The sequence below is a fragment of the Mustelus asterias genome, chromosome 11 (genome assembly GCF_964213995.1).
Source record: "Mustelus asterias chromosome 11, sMusAst1.hap1.1, whole genome shotgun sequence".
Taxonomy (NCBI): Eukaryota; Metazoa; Chordata; class Chondrichthyes; order Carcharhiniformes; family Triakidae; genus Mustelus; species Mustelus asterias.
The window spans coordinates 88,587,960-88,607,856 of NC_135811.1; the positions used below are offsets into that span (position 1 = coordinate 88,587,960).

At 45.2% G+C, this 19,897-nt stretch overlaps 1 protein-coding gene across 1 annotated transcript in view; it reads right to left on the minus strand.

The window, feature by feature from the left end:
• The window catches only part of LOC144500642 (neurabin-2-like), a 275,662-nt gene that overhangs the window by 246,249 nt on the left and 9,516 nt on the right, over positions 1-19,897 (minus strand). The window lies entirely within an intron of this gene.

A 19,897-nucleotide genomic window follows, 5' to 3' on the forward strand; every position in this document is an offset into this window, starting at 1 on the left:
GCCATGTCTTCAGTTCCCAAGGCCCTAAACTCTGGAATTCCTTCCCCATACATCTCCACCTCACTTTGCTCCTTTAAGACACTCCTTTGACCAAGACTTCGGTCAGCTGACTGAATATTTCCTGATGTGGCTCAGTGTCACATTATATACATATCTACAGTGCAGAAGGAGGCCATTCAGCCCATCGAGTTTGCACCAACTCTCCGACGGAGCATCTTACCCAGGCCTGATTCCCGTATTTCCTCCACTAATTCTCCTAACCTATACCTCTTGAAACACTAAGGAGCAATTTTTTAGCATAGCCAATCCTCCTAACATGCAGGTCTTTGAAGTGTGGGAGAAAACTCCCACACATCAAAGCGTCATGGTGGCACAGTGGTTAGCATTGCTGCCTCATGGCGCCAGGGACCTGGGTTCGATTCCCAGCCTCGGGTCACTATCTGTGTGGAGGCTGCATGTTCTCCCCGTGTCTGTGTGGGTTTCCTCTGGGTGCTCCGGTTTCTTCCCACTGTCCAAAGATGTGCGGGCTAGGTGGATTGTCCATGCTAAATTGCCCCTTAGTGTCAGGGGCACTGGTTAGAGTAAATGCATGGGGTTATGGGGATAGGGTCTGGGTGGGATTGTGGTCAGTGCAGACCTGATGGGCTGAATGGCCTCCTTCTGCACCGTCAAATTCTATGAAATGGCAGCACCCGGAGGAAACCCACGCAGCCACGGGAAGAACGGGCAAACTCCACACAGTCACCCAAGGCCGGAATTGAACCCTTGTTCCTGACACTGTGAGGCAACAGTGCTAATCACTGCTTTATAATACTACTGTAAAGCCCCTTGGGACCTTTTATTACCTATCAATCTGAGCTGTTGTTGTTGTGAACACTGCAGTTCAATATTTTAGTTCAAGTCTGTGTTAAGAGCCTTTTTTAAAATGAACCAAATCATTCACAGTGAAGCGACATAACTTAATTTTAAACAAGCTTCCCATTGTGAATGTTAACTTGCCTTTAGCATTTTATCGGCCAATATGGATTGAGTATAAAATGCACAGCAGATAATAGTCATCCTCTGACATAAAGCACAACATTAACTTGCATTTATATAGCACCTTCACTGTAGCAAAGAGTCTCAAGGTCCCTCACAGGAACAAACTCTGACACTGGGCCATACAGTGGGAGATGCTGGGTGGGATTTTCCTTCCCCCCCCCCCCCCCCCCCTCCCCCCCCCCCCCACGCAATGTGTTAAACAGCAGCTCGCCATTGGCCAGTGATGAGATCTGATGGTCCCGCCCCCACCGCAGTCAACAGCATTTCTCATTGTTTGCACTGCTGGGGAACCCGCAACGAGGATCGCAGTCGGCGGGGCTGGAAGATCCCACCGACAGGAACAGCTGGAAAATTCCGGCCCTTATGTCAGGTGACTAAAAGCTTGGATGGGCGGCACGGCGGCACAGTGGTTAGCACTGCTGCCTCACAGCGCCAGGGACCCGGGTTCGATTCCCGGCTTGGGTCACTGTCTGTGTGGAATCTGCACATTCTCCCCATGTCTGCATGGGTTTCCTCCGGTTTCCTCCCACAGTCCGAAAGAGGTGTTGGTTAGGTGCATTGGCCATGCTAAATTCTCCCTCAGTGCACCCGAACAGGTGCCGGAGTGTGGCGAACTAGGGGATTTTCACAGTAACTTCATTGTGGTGTTAATGTAAGCCTGCTTGTGACTTAGAAATAAACTTTTACTTTTACTTTAAATTCCACTGACAGGGGCGGGACCAGAAAATCCTGCTGCCAGTGGATGGTGTGCCGCTTTCCCACCGCAAGATACCCCCCGGGGAGGCCAAAACATCCCACCGCAAAGGTGGGAGCCTTAAAGCTCACAGACGATACAAAGTGAAACAAAATTAGTGTGCAGCCCAGCCCTGGAGTGTATTCGGCAAAATGAAACATCGAGGGAGGAATCAAAAGATTGCTTGTTCAAATAAAAGAGCAAAGAAACTAATTATTGTCAATTTATTTTTAAAATATCGGAAGTGTACAGTTTCACTTTAAATGCACGTGTAGGAATGATTTAAAACTTTCATTATCTGGATGATTTGAATGAGCTTTAGTGAAATGTTAAGTTTGAACACTAGTCTCCTTACTAGCAGAACCTAGAGAGAGCCCTTCTCGATGACCTTTCTAAAACTTGGGGTTCCTTAGGTTACATTTTGCCAATTCTGGTTGTGTTGCTTAGCGAGAGTGGACATACTGACAGAGAAAAGTTAAAGCCAAGAAAACCTGTGCACGGAGCTGGTTAGCACTGGACAGAAGTTATAATAAATTGTTTGATAGATCTCCTTAGTATGTTACGTATGAACGAGATATTGTATAGGGCCAACACTCAGCAGACACTGGCTACTCTGAATGCTCAGATCTCTTAGCTTAAAGCATCATTCTAAAAGCAGCACAGTGGTTAGCACTGCTGCCTCAAAGCGTCAGGCACCCGGGTTCAATTCCGGTCTCGAGTCACTGTCAGTGTAGAGTCTGCACGTTCTCCTCATGCCTGCGTGGGTTTCCTCCGAGTGCTCCGGTTTCCTCCCACACTCGAAAGATGTGCAGGTTAGGTGGATTGGCTGTGCTAAATTATCCCTGAGGGTGGAATTTTACCGGCATGTCCGCCCAAGGTTCGTACAATCCCACCCAAGACCGATGGAGAATGCCATTCCCCGAGCCTCATCCAGCCCCGCAATTCCGGCCATAGTGTCCAAAGATGTGTAAATTAGGGGGATTAGCTGGATAAACACATGGGGTTACTTGGACAGGGTCTGGATAAGATGCTTTCTCAGAGAATCGGTGCAGACTCAATGAGCCGAGTGGCCTCCTTCAGCACTGTAGGGATTCTATGACAATTTCTTTATAATGCCGTGTGTGCTATCTTGGAAAGATATTGCACACCATATACCCTTTGAACAACACACTGAATCAAACTGTTATGGGAAGGAAATTGGGAGTGGTGAGGAAATCCTGATCCATCTTCGGAACGGCAGGATTTTGAGGAGCGTTGATTGCAATCTCAATTAAACCATTTTATTTCATTTCTCTTCCTTCATAGCTACATCAAAAATATTTTGCTCACTCATTGTGCTTAGTCCTTTTAAGTTAGCAAAGGTTGCAAACTTAACTCCACCATCGCCAAGGCGGCACGGTGGCACAGTGGTTAGCACTGCTGCCTCGCAGTGCCAGGGACCCAGGTTCGATTCCCGGCTTGGGTCCCTGCCTGTGTGGAGTCTGCATATTCTCCACGTGTCTGCGTGAGTTCCCTCCGGGTGCTCTGGTTTCCTCCCATAGTCCAAAGGTGTGTGGGTTAGGTTGATTGGCCATGCTAAATTGCCCCTTAGTGTCCTGGGATGTGTAGGTTAGAGGGATTAGCGGGGTAAATGCGGGGGGGTTGTGGGGATAAGACCTGGGGTGGGATTGTTGTCGATGCATACTTGATGAGCCGAATGGCCTCCTTCTGCACAGTAGGGTTTCTATGGTTCTATTCTATGATATTACGATTTAATGATTGCCAGACTGTATTTTATATATTATTTTAAAATAACATTATCACAATAAGAGTGGTTTTGAAACAATCTCATTCTCAGGATGTTGGCCTTGCTGGCAACAGCAGCATTTATTGTCCATCCCCAGTTGAAACTCGCGCCTTATCCCATTTCAGAGCAACTTTGTTGGTAATTTTCTGAATTGATTGAGAGGCTGTTCAAATAAGAAACAAAGAAAAATAAAGCTCTGAAACTCTCTGAGATTCTCCCATCTCCCGTCGGCACTGTAGGGACTCCAGCGAACCAGAATAATCCTCTGATTTCAGCATCTTGCATGAGTCTCCTGCAGGAGTCCAGGAAAACCTCATGCAACGCCAAGGCTAAAATCTACACCACAATTAAAAATGTTGTGCATAAAACAAAGTGCTCTCTAATAGTTGGCTGCATGACTTCCAGAATGAATGTCAGACTTTAAAGATGTATATCACGCTTCAATTACTTCCTAAATAACCAGCTTCTACACTGATTAAAGATCCAATTGCTCCCATGTCAGAAGAGTCAACTACCGTGGAACTAAACAATCAAGTGGTTCAAATAATCTCTTGTTGACAACATTTTCTACATAGGCCTTGGGTCACTGTCTGTGTGGAGTCTGCACGTTCTCCCCGTGTCTACGTGAGTTTCCTCCGGGTACTCCGGTTTCCTCCCACAGTCCAAAGATGTGCAGGTTAGGTGAAATGGCCATGAAAAATTGCCCCTTAGTGTCAGGGGGATTAGCGGGGTCAATACGTGGGGATGCGCGGATAGGGCCTGGGTAGGATTGTTGTCGGTGCAGACTCAATGGGCCAAATGGCCTCCTTCTATGATTCTGTAATATTACGGGTGGAACGGTGGCACAGTGGTTAGCACTGCTGCCTCACAGGTCCAAGGACCCAGATTCGATTCCGGCCTCGAGTGACTGTGTGGAGTTTGAACGTTCTCTCTGTCTCTGCGTGGGTTTCCTCCCACACCCCAAAGATGTGCAGGTTAGGTGGATTGGCCATGCTAAGTTGCCCTTTAGTGTCCCGAGAGTCATAGAGGTTTACAGCATGGAAACAGGCCCTTTGGCCAAACTTGTCCATGCCACCCAGTTTTTACCATTAAGCTAGTCCCAATTGCCCGCGTTTGCCCCATATTCCTCTATACCAATCCTCTATACCAAGATGTGTCGGTCAGATGAGATTAGCTGTGCTAAATGTGTGGGGTTTTGGGGATGGGGGGAGAAGGTCTAAGCAAGAGACTCTATCAGATAGTTGGTGCAGGTTGATGGGCCAAATAGCCTCTACTGTAGGGATTCTATGATTCAGTGAGGCCATCCACTCATCCTCCGACCCTGGGGCTTGAACTTTGTATCATTCTCAAGACTTGGGCCAATAAGGGTCATGTAGATTTTGTGCACGTATGTGTGGCGCATCATGGACATTGACCTTGCCCCTGTGAAACTGAAACACCAGGATCTATAAGCAAATAATGGAAGTTTCTGCAGGGCCACAGCAAGAATTAAAATATAAAGAACCAATTTGTTGGGAGGAAGACTAGTTCCTTTTTTCTCAACAACTTTTGTAAAGCGGTTACAAACAGTTTTATAAACATTACATCAGAGGGCTTCTGTATCTTTCAGGAGCAATGTAATATTTTTGCTTCAAATAAGTGATACACAGAAGCAAAACTATTGAGAATTTTTTCTAGGCTTCCATTGGAATTTTGCCGAAAACCCTACAACAGTGATATAAATTTCTGTTTGAGGCATTTGTTGGGGAGGCGATGGCCTAGTGTTATTATCGCTAGACTATTAATCCAGAAACTCAGCTAATGTTCTGGGGACCCGGGTTCGAATCCCGTCACGGCAGATGGTGGAATTTGAATTCAACAAAGAAAATCTGGAACTAAGAATCGATTGATGACCGTGAAAACCATTGCCAATTGTCAGAAAAACCCATCTGGTTCACTAATATCATTTAGGGAAGGAAACCTGCTGTCCTTACCCAGTCTGGCCTACATGTGAGTCCAGAGCCACAGCTATGTGGTTGACACTCAACTGCCTTCTCAAATGGCCCTGCAAGCCACTCAGTTCAAGGGTGACTAGGGATGGGCAATAAATGTTGGCCAGCCAGCTTTGCCCAAGTCCCATGAATTAATGAAAAAAATGAAGCTGAGAGATCCAGCATGAAAATTCTACACTCATTGCTCTCGTAACTTTGACAATCTAAAACAATTGGATAATGCCATGTTACACATGGGTCACTGTGAATGGCTGGTCTGAGGGGGTGACCTGATCGAGAGGTACATGATTATGAGAGACATGGACAGAGTGGATAAGGAGCAGCTGTTCCCCTTAGTTGAATGGTCAGTCATGAGGGGACATAGGTTCAAGGTGAGGGGCAGGAGGTTTAGGGGGGATCTGAGGAAAAACACTTTTACCCAGGGGGTGGTGACGGTCTGGAATGCGCTGCCTGGGAGGGTGGTGGAGGCGGGTTGTTTCACATCCTTTAAAAAGTATCTGGGCGAGCACTTGGCACATCATAACATTCAGGGCTATGGGCCAAGTGCTGGCAGATGGGATTAGATGGGAGTTCAGGGGCTTATAATGTGTCGGTGCAGACTCGATGGGCCGAAGGGCCTCTTCTGCACTGTATGACTCTATGATTAAAAACCAAACCCCAGGTCCTGGACTATCTACAATCAATGCCCAAGGCAATCTACTGGTATTGGCTAGAACTAAGATAGGCACAGCACATGCAAGCAAGCGATTTGAGAATCGTGAGGGGAAAAAGAGACTGAACGTTTGTTATTTTATTTTTGGCTTCTAGTTATAAATGTTCTTGAGTTTAAAGAGCGCAGAATTAAAAATAGAACATACTCCTGATTAATTGAAGTTATTTTCTGCGCTCGAAATTGAATTACGCAATCATTTTCATTAAGGAATATAAATAACATAGCAGAGTTGGAATTCCGTGCTGCAGAGAATCTTGAATCACCAGTTAATCCGAGCTGTGACTGATTTAAAAGTAGCTTCAGTCAAATATCACCACAAACCTGGTCACGCTGCCTTACTTCTGAAACAAAATGGCTACCGCAACTCAAATTTTACAAACTTAAACAAAGAGAAGATGAGACAGAATTGCTTTTATGGCAAGATTGGCAATTTGAATTTTCAACAGATCACAAGTCAAAGTGTATCTAAAATCCAAGGTTTCTTCAATTGCGACATATGTCATAGCTGTTGAACTCATCATAGAATCATGGAATCCCTACAGTGCAGAAAGAGGCCATTCAGCCCATCGAGTCTGCACCGACCACAATCCCACCCAGGCCCTATCCCCGTAACCCCACATATTTACCCTGCTAATCCCCTGACACTAAGGGTCAATTTAGCATGGCCAATCAACCTAACCCACACATCTTTGGACTGTGCGAGGAAACCGGAGCACCCGGAGGAAACCCACGCAGACACGGGGAGAATGTGCAAACTTCTCACAGACAATGACCTGAGGCCGGAATTGAACCCAGGTCCTTGGCGCTGTGAGGCAGCAGTGCTAACCACTGTGCCACCGTGCCGCCCCGTGTCTGTGTGGGTTTCCTCCGGGTGCTCCGGTTTCCCCCCACAGTTCAAAAATGTGCAGGTTAGGTTGATTGGCCATGGTAAATTGCCCCTTAGTGTCAGGGAGATTAGCAGGTTAAATATATGTGGGGTTGCGGGGATAGCTCCTGGGTGGGTTGTGGTCGATGCAGACTCGATGGGCCGAACAGCCTCCTTCTGCACTGTAGGGATTCTATGATTCAACTTTCATTTAGGTTTGCTAAAATTAATCTTATAGTAAAATAACGGCCTTCAAGAATATCATAAGAATGAGTTAGAATTTCTTTGCACCTGCTAATTAAAGAAAGAGACAATAACAGCCACTCTTTCCATTGCTAACACACTGTGACTATAGATTTGCTATCTGTAGAATCAATGGCCGAAATTCTCCGACCCCGCCTGCGGCTGGGATTCTCCAGTCCCGCTGCAGTGAGCAGAGATTTGGCTGAGGGCCAATTTCTCTGTTCCCGCTGGCAGTGGGAGAGAGGCGGACGAGGTCGGCAAATTCCGGCCATAGAACGGTTACAGTACAGAAGTTGGCCATTCGGCCCATTGTGCCCACACACACTCTCTGCAGAAGCGATTCACCTCGTGCCCCCCCCCCCCCCCACGCTTTCCCCATTGCCTGCAAATATTTTCTCTTCAGAGAATTATCCAATTGGAAAGCCACAATTGAACCTGCCCCCACCACACTCTCAGGCAGTGCATTCCACATCTGACCCACCTGCTGCATTACAAATACATCTTCTCATGTCGCCATTGGCTCATATGCCACTCACCTTAAATCTGGGCCCTCTGGTTCACCGGCTTTCCACCAATGGGAAGAGTTCCTCCAAATATCAGAGTATTTCGTAAGGACCTCCCAAACACATATTTATGCTGTAAAGGCTAATTCTATTCTCGACACTGCCCCATTTATGAATTGGATGGAGCTGAAGGGAGTCTTATGTTTGTTTCATTACACTACAGTGCAAAAGGAGGCTATTCGGCCCATTGTGTCTGCACCAACTCTCCGACAGAGCATCTTACCCAAGCCCACCCCTCCCTCCAAGCCCTATCCCCATAACCTCATATATTTACTCCGCTAATCCCCCTAACCTACACATCTTGGGACACTAAGGGGCAATTTAGCATGGCCAATCCTAACCAGCACGTCTTTTGGACTGTGGGAGAAAACCGCAGCACCTGGAGGAAGCCCACGGAGACACAGGGAGAACGTGCAAACTCATAGAATCACCACAAGGCAGAAAGAGGCCATTCGGCCCATCGGGTCTGCACCTACTAACCAACAGAGCATTCTACTCAGGCCCTATCCCTGTAACCTCACATATTTATCTGCTAATCCCTCTAACCCACATATCCTGAGACACTTAGGGGCAATTTACCATGTCCAATCCACCTAACCTGCAGATCTTTGGAGTGTAGGGGAAACCGGAGCAGCCAGAGGAAACCCACGCAGACACAGGGAGAATGTGCAAACTCCACACAGACAGTCACCCAAGGCTGGAATCGAACTCGGGTCCCTGGCGCGGAGAGGCAGCAGTGCTAACCACTGTGGCACCAGTTCTTAGAGAAATGGTTCAAAATAAGTAGAGTTACTCAGCTGGTTAAGAGAAGATGATCTAAGGTAGCCACTCGTTCAGAGGATGGGGTATCAGTATTATACAGTTGTAAATAAGTCTTCTGACCTTTGCTTATCGAGATATAACTGAGGATAATACCAGGCTCAATTGTGGTTTTCTCATAGTCAAATAGCTCTGACTGTTCAAGCCCTTGCATGTTTGGTTGGGAAACTGTGTCCAGTACGAGAAACATTAATACCTTTATGGCTGATGGAACTGGGAACAATATTTTAACAAGAAAAACCTTCCTTATCTTGTGAAAGGATTGTTGTTTCTTGAGGAGCCACTCCAGTAGCCCACTCCCCGCCCCAGGCCACTGTGACAACTTTCAGAATTGGTTGCTAGGTGAAGTAGGGGGCACAATACATCTTGTCGTATACAGGTGGGCGTATCGCCAATGACACAAACATCTCAACCGATGCATTTTCCATCATTTGAGTTCCTGGACAAGTTGGAGGGATCCTTAAATTTGAAATGGCAAGGTAGCCTATGGAAGGAATTGCTGAGTCTGTCCTTTTTAATTTTCCGAAGATTTTTAACCAGTTCACAAGGCAACGCAGAGGCCTGCCACAACCAATCACCATTCCAATCAACCCCCCCGAGATGTCCAGCCCTGTCAAGAATGTTTAGATCAGTCAGGCATTGTGCTGCAATCGCTACCGCTTAGTTTCAGACGCCACACAATATTAAGGCAACCGTATTCCAATTTGACTGATCACAAAATATACGCTTGACCCAAGACTTCTTTTTGTTTAACTATTTGCAGGACAACATGGTGGCACAGTGGTTAGCACTGCCGCCTCACATCGCCAGGGACCCGGGTTCAATCCCGGCCTCAGGTCACTGTCTGCGTGGAGTTTGCACATTCTCCCCATGTCTGCCTGGGGTTCCTCCCACAGTCTGAAAGACATGCTGGTTAGGTGCATTGACCCAAACAAGCGCCAGAATGTGGCAACTAGGGGAATGCCACAGTAACTTCATTGCAGTGTTAATGTAAGCCTTACTTGTGACTAATAAATAAACTTTACTTTATTTTTCCTCCCACAGTCCAAAGATGTGCGGGTTAGGTGGATTGGCCATGCTAAATTGACCCTAGTGTCAGGGGAATAGCAGGGTAAATATATGGGGTTGTGGGAGTAGGGCCTGGGTGGGATTGTTGTCAGTGCAGACTCGATGGTCTGAATGGCCTCCTTCTGCCCTGTAGTGATTCTATGAATTCCATGATTAAAAGGATAGGGACCCATTTTACCAGCAGAATATTTACATTGTCTATTGCACAGCCAGGTGTTTCCGTCATTAGAAAACAGTGTGCAATTATTGCTCCTCTCACTTCCTCACGTGGCGCGGTGGCTAATGTCCCTGCCACTGAACCAGAAACTCCAGGATCGAATCCCACCCCAGGACCTGATGGCCAAGGAAGCTGCGTTCATAACCCAAACAAACAGGTTGGCTGTCAACCTGCAAAGTCCTTCCAAACACGTCAATGGCAGGCGGTAAGAGCGGGAGAGGGTTCTGGCCTGCCACGCTTGTTGTAGATTGGTGCCCCTCAAGCTATAAGCATCCCGGGACCTGTTCCAGGAAAAACCCTCACTATGGGATCAGATGGAAATCTGCCTTGAGCACCACTGACTGCGGGAAGGGAAACAACTTCTCCAAGCGCTGCAATGTTAACCACCGAAAAATATACAAGGGAGCATAGATGTAAAAATATACACAAAATTAGAAAAATATACAAAGAAATGCAAGTTATTTTGCGAACAATTAAAATTATTTGACTTGATCGAAGGCTTTAACACTTAATTGATTTTGTCAATTACTCATGACAGAAGCAAATGGGGATCAGAATGTTGACACAAAGCATGAGAGTAATTAACTTAAATCATTTTGTACAGAAGTCCAGTGGTCATGGTACAATCCGGAGGTTGTTCTCTCAAATTTTGTGAAATTGAATTCAAGAAATCTGATAGCACCAGATAAGTTCGCCAATGCAAGTTCAGCAACTCAAGCTGCCACTACCAGCCAGTCTGGCCTACTCCAATTCTATACAACGTAGCCAACTCTTAAGACCATAAGACACAGGAGCAGAATTAGGTCACTCGGCCCATCAAGTCCACTCCGCCATTCAATCATGGCTGATATTTTTCTCATCCCCATTCGCCTGCCTTTTCCCCATAACCCCTGATCCCCTTATTCATCAAGAACCTATCTATCTCTGTCTTAAATACACTCAATGACCTGGCTTCCACAGCCTTCTGCGGCAAAGAGTTCCACAGATTCACCACTCTCTGGCTGAAGAAATTCCTCCTCACCTCTGGTGTTATCTAGCAAGCTTCCCTCCCGCACCGGGACGTAACTAAAGCATTCTCAGCCCATTCAACCCCCGCAAATTCTCAGTTTATTTATCAGTGTCACAAGTAGGCTTACATTAACACTGCAATGAAGTTAATGTGAAAATCCCCTAGTCGCCACACTCCGGCAGCTGTTTGGGTACACTGAGGGAAAATTTAGCATGGCCAGTGCGCCTAACCTGCATGTCTTTCGGAGGAAACCGGAGCACCCGGAGGAAACCCACGCAGACACAGGGAGAATGTGCAGACTCTGCACAGGCAGTCACCCAAGCCAGGAATTGAACCCGGGTCCCTGGCGCTGTGAGGCAGCAGTGCTAACCACCGAGCCACTCTGCCACCCCTCCACACTGAAATATTATGTACTGATATCTCGCACTTTTGCCAAGAGCATATCATCTGAATTACAAGAACGGTGTACGTTGCACTAACTCAGGCAAGGAAGTGTCTGGACAGTGACCTTACAAGGCTGCATTAAACAGCTTTCAGCCAAATATTACTCTGCTGCCAAGACCAGTGTCCCTCCAGCAATGCCAGGGGAGGGAGGTCAGCTGGTTATGGCTTGAATTACAGGGAACCCAGGTTTGAAACACTGGTCATCAAAACTCATTTGATAATGAATGAAAGGAAAGCAAACTGATCAAATGTTATGTGTTGAACCAGACACACAACTATGCTGCTTTAGCCATATTGATTTAACTAAATTAGGAAACGCAACGGCCACGCCAATAGCACTCAATTCGAATTCTGTGATGCCATTTTAGTAATGCCAATCTTATCCAGAACCCGGCCACTGATTCTACCAATCAAGACAACAATCACATTAATACTTTGCTGTCAATTTCGACAACATACTTTCAACCGCCATTGTAATATTAACTCGCCTTGTTCTTCGGATGAAAAACAAGACAGAAGGCCAATAATTCCTTTTGGACCTCCAACATCAGTATATTTTTGTGAACAGCCTAAACAGGACAAGTTCTATTTGAGTCATGTGCCGATTGTTTTTTTTGAAAACACAACTCAAGGGTCAGCACCTCACTAAATGCGGCAATTGACATGGATAAGACCGTTTCAGATAGAAGGTTTGCCAATTCAGTAGATCTCCACTGTCTGGACTCAGCATCAGTTACTTCCATTTTGTTGCGGCAATTAGAATCACAGAATCCCTACAGGGCAAAAGGAGTCCATTTGGCCCAGCACCGACCAACCAACAGAGCATCCTACTCAGGCCCTATCCCTATAACCTCACACATTGACCCGCTAAACCCTCTAATCCCCATATCGTGAGCCACTAAGGAGCAAGTTACCATGTCCAATCCACCTAACCTGCACATCTTTGGAGTGTGTGAGGAAACCGGAGCACCCGGAGGAAACCCATGCAGACACAGAGAGGACATGCAAATTCTACATGGACAGTAACCCAAGCTGGGAATCAAACCCGGGACCCCATTGCCATGAAGCAGCAGTGCTAACCACTGTGCCACTGTGCCAGACAAGGAGGAACAATCATCTTTTAGAATCAAAACCTCTTCAGCACTGTTGTCCATTTACACATTTTACACAACTTAACCACTCTGACATCACAGTCAGTAATAAAAATGTCTGCGTGAGAGTTCTCTTAATCAGCGAAGCAATTTCCCAGGAATAATATCATTGGATCTGGGTAACACAAAATTACAGTGTCATTAAGACAATAGTGGCCATCGATCGGTCTCAATCCTATTTGAGTTGTATAAACGTGCTGCTACCGGTAACTTGGAAGTACAGAATTCCACTTTAACACCAAACTCCATCCAGTTTACAGTGAATGAACATATATACCATTTTCTTTATATTCACCTCAGTATTCTAAAAATTATAGTTCAAAATTCTGCGGCACAGTGGTTAGCACTGCTGCCTCTCAGCGCCAGGGACCTGGGTTCGATTTCTGGCTTGGGTCACTGTCTGTGTGGAACATGCACGTTCTCCCCGTGTCTGCGTGGGTTTCCTCCGGGTGCTCCGGTTTCCTCCCACACTCCAAAGGTGTGCGGGTTAGGTTGATTGGCCATGCTAAATTGCTCCTTACTGTCAGGGGGATTAACAGGGTAAATATGAGGGGTTACTGGGATAGGGCCTGGGTGGGATTGTGGTCGGTGCAGATTTGATGGGCCGAATGGCCTCCTTTTGCACAGTAGGGATTCTATGATTAAGATTCTTCAAAATTGTAGCAAACCATATTGTCCTGTCAGCTTCTTTAATGCAATTATTTACCAGTTTACTTTAAATAGGTTAAGGCCTCCATTAAAAGAAATGAGAGAGGAATGTCATAGCACGCACTGAATGTATGTTCATTAATTTCTGCGCTGCTGTCAGTAACCACATTGAATTTGGAGACCTACCTCCTGACTATGAATGATTCATTCTTCACCTCTCTCACTAACTAACGCATGCATTGCCGTTCTGCCCCTTCCACACAGATTATTGGCAGGATTTTATGACCTCACTTGTCCCAAAACCGTAAAATCTCGCCCGAGACCTTCCCATTGTCCGGCCCTCGTCCGCTCCGATTCCCGTGGTGGGTGGGCGTAAAATTCCGGCTTATGGACTGACTTCTCCGGCCATTCAAGCCGGTGAGATTCTCCAGTCCCGCCGGCAGCGCACCTCTGCCCATGGGTTTCCTGCCAGCATGGGGTGACATCAATGGGAATTCCCATTGGCAGCGGCAGAACCAGAGAATCCCGCCGCTAGCAAACAATGCGCCACCTGGCCCTGGCAGGCAACGCGCAACTGGGAGGTTGGACAATCTCGCCCTATATTGTGACAGAAAGCAAACTAATTTATTTTTCAAAAACTGGTGGAGAGAGAACTTGCAATTAATTGGCGCCTTTTGCTACCTCTGAACGTCCCAAAGTGTTTTACAGCCAATTTTTTTAAAAATTCATTCATGGGACATGGGCGTTGTTGGCTGACCAGCATTTATTCCCCATCCCTAGTTGTCCTTAAGAAGTTGCCTTCTTGAATCGCTGCAGTCCACGTGCTGAGGGTTGACCCACAATGCCTTTAGAGAGGGAATTCCAGGATTTTGATCCAGCGATTACAGAGGAACAGCGATATATTTCCAAGTCAGGATGGTGAGTGGCTTGGAGGGGAACCTGCAGGTGGCAGTGTTCCCAAGTATCTACTGCCTTTGTCCTTCTGGATGGAAGTGGTCATGGGTTTGGAAGATGCTGTCTAAGGATCTTTGGTGATTTGCTTCTGAAGTACTTTAGTAATATAGTGCTTACATATACTCTATGTAGTACTATATTACAAATATAGTACTACATATACTATGTAGTATAGTATATACTACATAGTATATGTAGCATATACTATATACAATATATATATATACTATGTAGTATGGCAGTCAGTTTGAGCACAACAGGATCCCATAACCATAGCAATGAAATGAGGACCAGCATGTTTGTTTTTGGTGGTGTCAGTTCAGAGGTAACTATTAGCCAGGACTTTGGGGAAAGCCCTCCAGCTCTTGTTCGAAATAGTAACAAGGAAGCACAATGAAAATCTATGGAATGCTTAATATGTCTTTTGGTATTCATAAATTATGTATACGGCTAGTCATCCATCACGGGACAATTTGCAGAAGATGGTGGGTTAGTGAGGTATCACTGGAAAATATCAGACTTCAAGCCCTTCACTCACAGTCTACCCCTGACGGTATGTGCGTGATCGACAGTTGTTCTGACACTGCTTTGAGTTTTCTCACTGATTTTCTAAGTGCTCAGACACCGGAGCTGCCCACGTAAACTCTGCAATTTCTTTGACGAAGCTGTAGACTAAAGGATAAATCAGAACAGAAGTCTCTTGTGGAAACAGCAGCAGGCATGATCGCTGCTCAGAACTCAGTTGGATCTTCCCATCGTAACATCAAGCAAACCTTTGTGCCCGTTTTGTGCTCTGCATCAGGATTCCAAATTAGATGCTGACAATGTTCCCTTTTTAATTCTGTCCAGAAACAGAAGATCAGCATCACTGGCTTCGATTCCCCAACCACAATGTTCCTTTGCCACTAATTCCATCCTCTTCCCAAGTCACTGTCTCAGACTGTGCCAGACTGTCGGCATCCTCAGGGTCCTACTTTACCCAAAGTTGAGCTTCTCACCACCTATCCAATCCAGCATTAAGATACTTGACTTCACATCAGCTGCCCTAGCCCCTGCCTCAGCTCATTGGCTGCTGAAACTCATACTCTAGTTATCTCCAGACTGGACTTACCCAATGCTCTCCTGGCCAGTCTCCGATCTTCCTCCCTTCACCACCATCTTCTCAAAGGTTTTGGGATGGACCATAAATTCTGGCCAAGCCAGAATCCACATCCCGTGAACGAATACATAAAAAAATGAACCACAGATCAGCCAAAGGTCTGCTGCTTGTACCCAACTCCCAAACCAAGTACTGCTCACCCTCTGCTTATTGGTCACCACTGACTCCCGATCCACCAACACCTCAATTCCCTTCAAGACTCTCCACCTCTGACACATCCTCAAGCCCTCTGTGTTCCTCTAACTCTTGCTTCTCTGTAATGACTCAAGAAGCCAACTGCAAAGGAACGATATCTTATTTGTCAAAACAGAGTTTAACCACAACCTTGCGGTAATGTACATGAGTCCCATCCGGGACGATAGAATACTGGACCCGCTCAGGGGTTCACCTTATCAAGGGTTCGGGATATCAATTCTGGTTAGGCAATTGCCTATTCCCATCAACCTCTCCACTCTGTTTTTCTGTTTTCCTCTAAGATCCTCCTTAAGATCTCTTTGATCAATCTTTCAATCACCTTTCTCACTTTTTCCTTCTATGGTTCAAGGTCAATTTTTGTCTAATTACATTCCTGGGAAGGAACCACCTTACATGAAAGGTGCTATATAAATGCAGGCTTTTTTTGTTATATTCTTGATAATCGCAAGACAACGCAATAGCTTAGACAAAACCATGATCTTCACAGTGGGTTATAAGAATCAGTGGTTGTGTTACAGTCACTCTACGATAGATCACAGGCCTTAATGATAGGTCATTCACGTCATGAAACAACAGTGATAACAGGCTATTCTTAGGGAGATAGTTTTTATCTCTTTGATTCAAATTTTAGATTGTTTGCCAGTTTCCTAAGCACTAAATAAGACACAATGGTCCATTGAACTGAGAGAGCTTCACCAACCAGGTACTGATATTTTTTTGTTCCTTCATGGGATGTGGGTATTGCTGACTGGGCAAACATTTATTGCCCAGCCCTGAAAACTTTGCTATGGATCTGGAGTCACAAAAAGGCCAGACCAGGTAAGGACAACAGATTTCCTCCCCTAAAGGACATTGCTGAACCATTAGACATTTAATTCCAGGTTTGTTATTGATTTCAAATTTCACTATCTGCCATGGGTGGGATTTGAATACAGGTCCCCAGAGCATTACTCTCGATCATTAGCCCGGTGACAATACCATTGCACCACTGCCTCCCCACTAGCTTAACGAGCATTGCCCACCATGGTTAAGTGACACATTCAAAGTACACGATTGGTCATTTGGTTTCTGACAGGCGGATATGTTGGACAAGCAAAGGTCAAGTTAATGTTCTCAAAGCTGCATTTTAAACACCACAGAATATGCAAATCAATGCCAATTTATTGAAAGGTGCATTTGTTCTTCTGCCTATTTGTTTTTTTTATGTTTGTCATCCATCAAATACCAAAAGGTCATAATATCAGAATATAACACAGGAGGGCATTCAGCCCATCGTGCCTGTGTCAGCTCTTTGGTCGAGCTTTGGCCCCATGGTAATTCTTTGCTCCAAATACTCAGCCAATTCTCCTTCGCATGTTACTGTTGAATCTGCTTCCAGCGCTGATTTAAGCAGTGCAACCCAGATTACAGCAACTCACTGCATTCAAGAAAATAGTTCATTGGGCTGCCACGAGTCCTTTTGCCAATTGCGTTAAAATTTTGCAGATGCACCATAGAAAGCATCCTTTTCAGATGTATCACAGCTTAAAAAGGTTTTAAAGTTTAGTCATTAGTCGGCTTACATTAACACTGCAATGAAGTTATTGTGAAAATCGCCTAGTTGCCACACTCTGGTGTCTGTGTGGGTACACTGACGGAGAATTTGGCATGGCCAATCAACTTAACCCACACATCTTTGGAGTGTGGGAGGGAAGCGGAGCACCCAGAGGAAACCCACACAGCGAGAATGTGCAAACTCTACACAGACAGTGACCCGAGCCGGGAATTGAACCTGGGTCCCTGGGTACTGTAAGGCAGCAATACTAACCACTGTGCCATTATGACACCCCATAGCTCCTGCTCCGACCAAGGCCTCAAGAAACTACAAAGTGTTGTGAACTGGTTGTGATCCGGTTTCCTCCCACACTCCAAAGGTGAACAGGTTCGGTTGACTGGCCATGGTAAATTGTGGTAGTGTCAGGGAGATTGGCAGGGTAAATACGTGAGGTTACAGGGGTAGGGCCTGGATGGGATGGTTGTCAGTGCAGGCTCGATGAGCCAAATGGCCTCCTTCTGCACTGTAGTGATTCTATGATTCTATAATGCTTGTTGCCACTCATTCTTCTCCTAAGATAAATCACTTTTCCACGCTAAATATTTTCTGCCCATTTCATCAGTTTGAGTCCTCCTGCAGTCTGGTATTATCCTACTCATTGTTTACCTAATTTCCAAGTTTCTATCATCTGCAAACTTTGAAATTATGCCATGTACACCCAAGTCTGGGCCATTGATATATATCAGAAAGTGCAGTGGCTCTGATACTGGCCATGGAGAGTGACAGTCCAGTCTGAAAAACAACCATTCACTCAATTTTCCATTGCTTTGTCAATCTTACATCCTGTCCCTGGGTGGCACAGGGTTAGCACCGCTGTCTCACACCACCAGGGACCTGGGTTCGTTTCCCAGTTTGTGCAAAGTCCACATGTTCTCCCCACGTCTGCGTGGGTTTCCTCGGATGCTCCAGTTTCCTCCCAAGAGTCCACAAGACATGCTGGTTAGGTGCATTGGCCATGCTAAATTCTCCCTCAGTGTACCCAGAGTGTGGTGACTAGGGGATTTTCACAGTAGGTTCATTGCAGTGTTAATGTGGGCCTACTTGTGACAATAATAAATAAACTCTTAACCCTGTGGGCTTTAATTTTGCCAACAGTTCCATTGTGCGGCACTTTCTCAAACACCTTTGGAAAATCCATATAAACTACGCCAACACGGGTATGAGAGATTAAAAGTTGTGAGAAAATCCAGTGACAGTGCTGCCTTAAGAAAACAAAAACAATTGCAATTATTTGTTGTTGTGCAAAATGACTACTTTCAATGAGTTGGCCGACAATGAGACAATTCTTTTGCAGGGTGCCACATCCTGTCTACGTAAAATGATGACTGCATTTCAAAATTCACTATGAGACACAGCATACTGCATAAAGACAAGTATTATTATAAACCATATTTAGCCGTGACACTCTAATAAAGATCTATACAATTCATTATCTATTTACTGGTCGCATGGATGGCACAGCAGATTAAAATGCTTCACACTGAAACTTTCTAGGTTTTTTATAATCATAAAAGCAAACAAAATTCAGAAAATAAGCAACTACAATGCAATCGCATTACGCAAAGATGGTAATTATCTTCCAGACAGGATGTAAGATTTTGGGATCATTTAAGATGTAACCAAATGCCGTGATGGGGAGGGGTGGCATATGTCGCCTGGATGGATAGGCCCAACTGGCCTTCCCCGACGGTAACTACTCTTCCGTCGCGTCATACATAACAATCACTAAGAAAATTGAGGGTGCAGCTGACAGAGCAACAACCTCGGTGGGTTTAAATGTCAATAAAATTCGAAAGCGTTGCACAACATCTCAACAAAGTCAACACTTTGTTTATTTTGTAGCACAGACAAGGTTACTAATATTAAAAGTTGTATTTAAATTTCACTCCTTTTTCTAACTGTATTTGACACAAATTGCACAGGAAGGTCTACCACCCCGCTTCCTGTCGTAGATAGGAAGTTCTGTGGTGACCAATTACTGGACCGATTCTGAGTGATAAAAGGTGGGGAAAGGGACAAATGTCAACAGTTCAAATATTCGATCATTCTGGGCTGACAACTTACAGGTCAGAAAATGGCTGGTGCACAAATTTTATGTTGCTGAAGAGCTCACGATAACTAAGTCGCAACAGAAATGTTCAAGAATTCTCATGCTAAAACCAATTCACTTAATGTTATGATCAATTACTTTGAAATATTTATATTTCTAAAGTCACCTCCCATTATAATGAAAGAAAAACTTAATGTCAACCATCTCCAGCTTTCATTCAAATCCTAACTACAGGTAATAGCATCCCACATACGATTGTTTCACGTAATTTACAGTAGTAGACTCCAACGCACATGCAATATGAATGAACAATGTACTGGATTAAAAGGTAAAGTACTTTTACATATGGATATGGGTTAGCATATTTATTATATAAATGAACTTGATTTTTACCTTGATAATTCACATTTATCTTTTAACATATGATGCTAATTTATAAACAGTGCCATTACAGTGCAAAACCACCTACCCACAGGAACACCACTGATTTCAATTACTAATTACCAGATGACATTGTGCCTGAAGTTAACAACTTTCTAGAATTAATGGTAAGCTGGTGTCCATCTACCGCTGTGAAATAAAGTTCGGACTGCGGTATCATTAGAAAGTGACTATAAATCCATGCTAGTCAGTTACGAGGGAGTCATAAAAATAA